The following is a 6754-nucleotide window of genomic DNA, read 5'->3' on the forward strand; positions in this document are numbered from 1 at the left end:
AAAGTCAATTTCATAATCCATTTTACTATATCCTTTAATGACTGATATCAAATGGATGTCTTCCTTTTATTTATTTATGAATTAACCTCAAATTACAGAATTCTTTTGACTGATTTGAAATGGACAGTATTCTATGCACATGTTTTCAAATTTGTCTCACAATTACTGATTCTACCTTATATTTTCAGGGAATTTTAGCTCTGGATATATGGTGTGGAGAAGGTAGAGGGAGAACATTTTAGGCAAACCGTGTGCTATATACTAAAATGGAAACATTCCCATCACAGACAAAGATGTATGCTCTTTGCATTTCATTCGTATTTAATTAACTTCATTATTTTTCTCCTGCTTTCTGATAGAACCTTAAAAATATATGCTAAGTTCAACTTATTTCCATATTTTCCAGTACGTTTTTATTTATTTTTTTTGCTGTTGAACTCCATAATTTTAATATTGCCATTGAATTCCAAATATTTCATAATTTTCATTGGAGAAATTAATTTTGCTTACTTCCGAGGTGCATTTAAAAATTTTGTTTATATAAGGGGAACAAACTTCATGTATTTCATACACATAGTTTTAAAAACATAATTATGCTTCCCTTCCAATACAAATTAATGAATAACAGCAGAAATATGGAGAGGTACCATTAAAATGACACTATTCCAATTAGTTAATAAATTGACCTTATGATCTCTGTTGGTGAGACCCTAGTGGAAAAAAGTGGTCATCAAACAGACTCATAGAACGACAATCACTTTAAATAGCACTCTGACCTCAGAATCAGCCCTTAAGGAATTCTGGTCTGCCTGAAAAGCCCAAGAGAGCATTTCAGGAATGGAAAGCCAAGATATTGTGGCAAAAAATGTCCTACATGGAAGATCTCAGTGGAAAGAAGTGATCATCAAAGGAGGCACTTTTCTCTTAAGTGAGGCGAGAACTTCCAACTTGCTTATGGCCTTGTCTAAATACTAAACAGAGTTTATGGATTCAAAAGGCTTTCACAGCCTATGCAGCTAATGTCAAGTGCCTTGGGTAATCACTGATGTCACATATAAGAGTGTTAATTGTTAAATTAAGAATAGGAGTCATTGTGCACTAACTCTATCCTCAAAGAGTTTGTTATGAGAGGTTTAGTAAAACTTGTTCTCAAAGATTTACTATGAAGTGGACGATAGAGTTATGTCTAGGTGCTCTCAAAAGACGTATCATTCTTGGGTTTTTTCAAGTTAATTAAGTTTCTCAAGAAAAAGAATGCTTTAAAAAATAAGTGAAATCAACTTTGAGATACAATGACTTTGAACAGTCCTTGTCTCAACTGTTGAGGAACAGTTTTTTTTTCACATAATTTGCTGAACTCTTTACTTAGTGTAGAGTTAATATTCTGTGTATAAAGTTAATTGAAAATAGATTTTAGTAAAAATAAGACCGGGAATAGGAGAGGGAGGAGGAAGAGGGGTGGGGGTGTGGATGGGAGGGCGGATATGGTGGGAAGAATCACTATGTTCCTAAATTTCTGTTCATGAGATGCATGAAGTTTGTATTCCTTAAATAAAAGGCTTCTTTGGGAAAAATAAAGTGATCTTAATAGATGAAATAAGCTAGGCACAAAAAGACAAATATTACATGGCATCACTCTGTGTAATATGAAATAGTTCAATTAATTGCAGCAATATGAAGAAAATGGTGGCGGCCTATAGGGAGAAAGAAATAGGGAGATGCTGGCAAGAGGATACATTCAGCTGTAAATTCTGGAAAAATAATCTACAGTATAGTGACTATAGTTAATAATACACTACTTTAAATTTGCTGAGTTGATCTTAAACATTATCATCTTCCCAAAAAATTAATTATAAATTATAAAATTACATGGTCACAGATATGTTAATCAGCTTTCTCTTGTTAATGATGTGATAATGTAGATCAGAACATCACAATGTATACTTTAAATACATACAATTTTTACTTGTCAATTATACCCCAATAAAGCAGAAAAGGTACAATAAATGAATTTTTGGCATTTGATTTCCCTCAAACAGAAATTTCAAGAAATTTCACTATTAAAAATTTTTCAAGTAAATTATTATTTTTTTTAAAAAATTATGCACTTCAAGGTTACGTCTATAACAATATATGCATCAATTCGTGATTTTAGGTGAGGATTGTAAATTAAATCTACAGTTAAATTTCTGTAAATGTATCTCAGGCTATGTGAAATAAACAAATTATCAGCTCTTGATGAGGTTGTGAAGGAAACAGAATTTTCATAACTTATTGTTGGTGTATATATTAGTAAAATCACCGTCAAAAATTTCATGGCAGTATTTACTAAAACTAAACATATCAAGCTCCTCTCACGGGTATGTAAACCATAGAAATTCATACATTGCTCCACCAAAAGAAAAAGGTGTGTTTCAGTGTTTATAGAAGCATGATTAACACTTGCCAATAATTTGAATCTACATACATTACCTAAAAATAGAATCTAAAAGTTATAGTAAAGGCATATCCTATAACTCTGTAAATAATGAATGCACTTAAGTTTTTACATCCAAAAGTATGGCTGAAGCTCACAAACAAATTTTGAGTAAAAGAAGACAAACACACAAAAAATGTGCATTTACCGTAAAGTTTAAAATAAGGAAAACTAATGTGAAGTTTTAATGTATACAAATATTTTATAGCAGTATTATTCATAAAATAGCCAAAAGTGGAGACAAGTGTCCAGTAATTGATGGAAGAATAAATAAAATGTAGTCTATCTACATAACAGAATATAATTTAACTACAAAAGGAACAAAATACTGATATATGCTACTTTTATGAACCCTGAAATCATTAGTACTAAGAGAAACCAGACATGAAATATTATACAAGTGTATTATTTAATATTATATTAATAGAATGTAAATAAGTGGTTCTAAGAGGAGAAGAAATGGAGAATAGATACTAAAATGGCCATTATTTCTTCTTATAATGATTAAAATGTTCTGGAATCACATAGCTGTGGATTCCACAACACTCTGAATTTACTAAAAAACAGCTGAATTGTACACTGAAATAGAGAATTTTGTGTTATGAGAATTTTATCTCAATAAAACAACAAGCCAAACCTAAACAAAACAAATTTATGATTTTACAGAACAAAATAGTATTTATTTTTGGTTTAGGAAATTAGTGATTAGAATAGGATATTAGGAAGTTCTGAGGTCCTAGTAGTGTTCTGTAACATCTGAGTAGTGATTTCATAAATGTACTCACTTTGTGAAAATTCATAAAGGTATATCTTTACAATTTATTTACTTTTGTAATGCTATGTTCTGATAACAATTATAAAAATAATAAGTTAAAGATGTTTTATAGGGTCACTTATAATTCAATATATGGTAGCCTAAAATTAAATAAATGAATGATTAAAATATACAACTTCAAAACTAAGAACCTAGAGGTTATCAGAATGTTTGTTGAATTGAATAATCCATCAGTTTAGTTTTAAAGATTTACTTATTTTATTTAAAAGTCAAAATTACACACAGAGAGAAGGAGAGGCAGAGAGAGAGAGGTCTTCCATCTGCTGATTCACTCCAAAATTGGCTGCAATAGCCAGAGCTGCACCAATCTGAAGACAGAAGCCAGGAACCTGGAGCCTCTTCCAGGTCTGCCATGCAGGCGCAGGGGCCTAAGGACTTGGGTCATCCTCTACTGCTTTCCCAAGCCATAGCAGAGAGCCTGATTGAAAGTGGAGCAGCCAGGGCTCAAATCAGTGCCCATATGGGATGCTGGCACCGCAGGAGGTGGCCTCCCCAGCTATGCCACAACACTGGCCCTGATCCATCAGTCTTTAAAATGAAAAATCAGTTAAGAATTTCAATGGCATGTATCAAGGGTTCATACCTGGGAACATTTAGGGAGTATTTTAGGTGGAAACAGTTAAAAGTACAACCTACTAATATTATCACATAAAATTATCAACAACATTCAGTTTGATGATTTCATAGTCAGGGCATAAATTTGGTAAATTTTTCTCTTTACTACTTATTGTTTTCATGAATCTTCCAAAAGTCAGGTGGTATTATGGAGAAGATTAACAATATTACAATAATATTTAATTGATTTTTTTCTCTCTAACTGTAACTGGACTATGATTGCCCTGTTTCAAAATCACCACTTGCTTTTATCCAATTGTATTTGAGCAGACACTTAGACAAGTCCTAAACATTTGTCTATAGGAAAAATAACTTTTCATTTGTTTATATTTTATTTTTCAGTTCTATTCTGGAGAAGAATCTGTGATAAACTTTATAAATACAAGTAACGTTTCATTTTAATAACTCTTTGGCCTCAAAGCAATCTGTAACAGAGGACAGCGAGAATCACTTTCCAAGTAAGATTCTATGCAGGGTGTTTTTACAATATTCAGTAATAATTTGGCATACAGATTTAAAACTGAAAAGGAGTATCAATGCCTACTGTAAAAAATACAAGTCAATCAGATTTTTAAGATCGTAACTAAAGACTCAATGCTCGTAGAGTCTTCTAAAATGGGCAATTATATGCTGAATAATAGCAAAAACTGGATTAACTAGCAAAAGTAGTAAATATAAAATATGACTTAATAACAAACATAAAATATGTTTCCAGTTAATTTTTCCTATATTCTTTGGTATCTAGGAAAGTATTATAGCTAGCCTAGTTCTCTCCATTTTCATAGTGGCAAATTTCTAGAGAAATTTGGGAAAGTGGGTGGGAAAATGGGAAAGTGAGTGCTCACATAAAAAAGAAACAAACCTTATTTAATCAACATTTTGAAAAGTGACACAAAAACAATACTGACTCTCCCTTTTTATAATACCATGTCATGACATCTCATGAAATTCCTATTGATATTATGATTACTGATAATTAATAAAATAATAATTCTATAAGGCATAAGAATGTAAGATGACATTAAGGGGAAAATTCTTGCATATCCTTGAAAATACCAAGTGCCAAGTTTAGCATTAACCAATGTCAACAAGAATTTGGAGGAAAAATTGGTACTTTATGCATATGGAAGCACACATTCTAAAATTGGACCTAGCCTGAGTCACTGTTTGTGGAATTCCCATTTCAGCTCTCTGGTTTATTTCCCCACAGACAAACACAAGACAAGCTTCCTTGTTCCACATTCAACATTATGTAGTTTCACATTGCAGTTACATCCCTCCATTGTTTGTGTAAACAGGAAAAGGAAATGAATCCTGATAAAGGTTAGTCATTTCTTGCCTTCATTCCAAAGTGAGAATGCCTGAGAACTGGAATATTTAAAACTTTTGCTACCATTTGTGACTGTGCTAGATATTGTAAACAGTATTGTTTATCATTTGTTTCAAGTGCTATAACGGACTTTGTCTTCCTTTCCAAATGTGTCATGCTACTTGATTTTATTTAAAATCTGAAAGGTCTACTCGGTAATTACAATGTCCCTTGCCCACCTGATTGGAGACATCTCAGAATTCTGTATGCTGAACTCCTATTCTTAGTCTTAAATATCATGTGAAGCTTATATATCCTTCTTTTCATACACACTTACAGGAAACAATTATAATCTAATTAAAGTGGTGGTCTTTTGTGTCAGGAAATTAAAATATGTCTTTATGTCCTACATGAGGAAAAGCAATTTTATTTAGAAAAATACAGGCTTTTTTACACTTTGTGTCTCTGTGTGGGTACAAACTGATGTGATCTTTACTAACTATATACTGAATCGATCTTCTGTATATAAAGATAATTGGAAATGAAAAAAAAAACACCTGGTGTTAAATTGGAAATGGCATAGAAAATTAATTAATTTTTTTAAAAAAATATTATGTAGGATCTCTGTCTTTAATGTGCTGTACACTCTTATTTAATGCTATAACTAGTACTCCAACAGTATTTTTTTTTCACTATGTGTTGCTATATGGCGGCAAACTGTTGAAATCGTTACCTAATATATACTAAACTGATCTTCTGTATATAAAGAGAATTGAAAATGAATCATGATGTGATTGGAAGGGCAGAGGGAGCGGGAAAGGGGAGGGTTGCGGATGGGAGGGAAGTTTTGGGAGGGGGAAGCCATTGTAACCCATAAGCTGTACTTTGGAAATTTATATTCATTAAATAAAAGTTTAATTTAAAAAAAAAGAAAAGAAAAATACAGGCTTATTAACACTTATTTATGTGCTATGATTTTCTCATTTGAAAGTAACATATTGGTTTATATGGTTTCCAACAGAAAAGTTTCAGGTATAACAATACAAGAGTACTTTAACAATTCATGGAAAATGAAATTAAAAGATAAACCTCATCTATAAAAAGATAAGTTTATGTTGATACAATTTTTTAAAATTCATGCATAATTATGAATATGCATTTCCATGATTTTAATGTACTCTCTTATATCCAAAGATTTTGATCTAGAATAAATCAAAATAAAGCACAATTTATAGTTTCTTTCTCAAATATTTTGTTCTAATTAGTTAAATCTACCACTCAAAAATTTTGTTTAAATTTTCATTTAAGACAGTTTACATTAGTTGCCATACCCCAACTTAAATTTTAACTTTTAAAACTTTGTGAAATAGCTTTCCATAATCTGTACACTGAATTTTTCATTACAATTTTCAGTCCATACTGTGAGAATAATAATCTCTATTTAAAATTGTGTAATTATAATCTATAGTATTTTATTTGTATATATTTTTCATCATTTACTGATTTTCATTTTTCTACA

Source organism: Lepus europaeus, chromosome X (assembly GCF_033115175.1).
Source record: "Lepus europaeus isolate LE1 chromosome X, mLepTim1.pri, whole genome shotgun sequence".
NCBI lineage: Eukaryota > Metazoa > Chordata > Mammalia > Lagomorpha > Leporidae > Lepus > Lepus europaeus.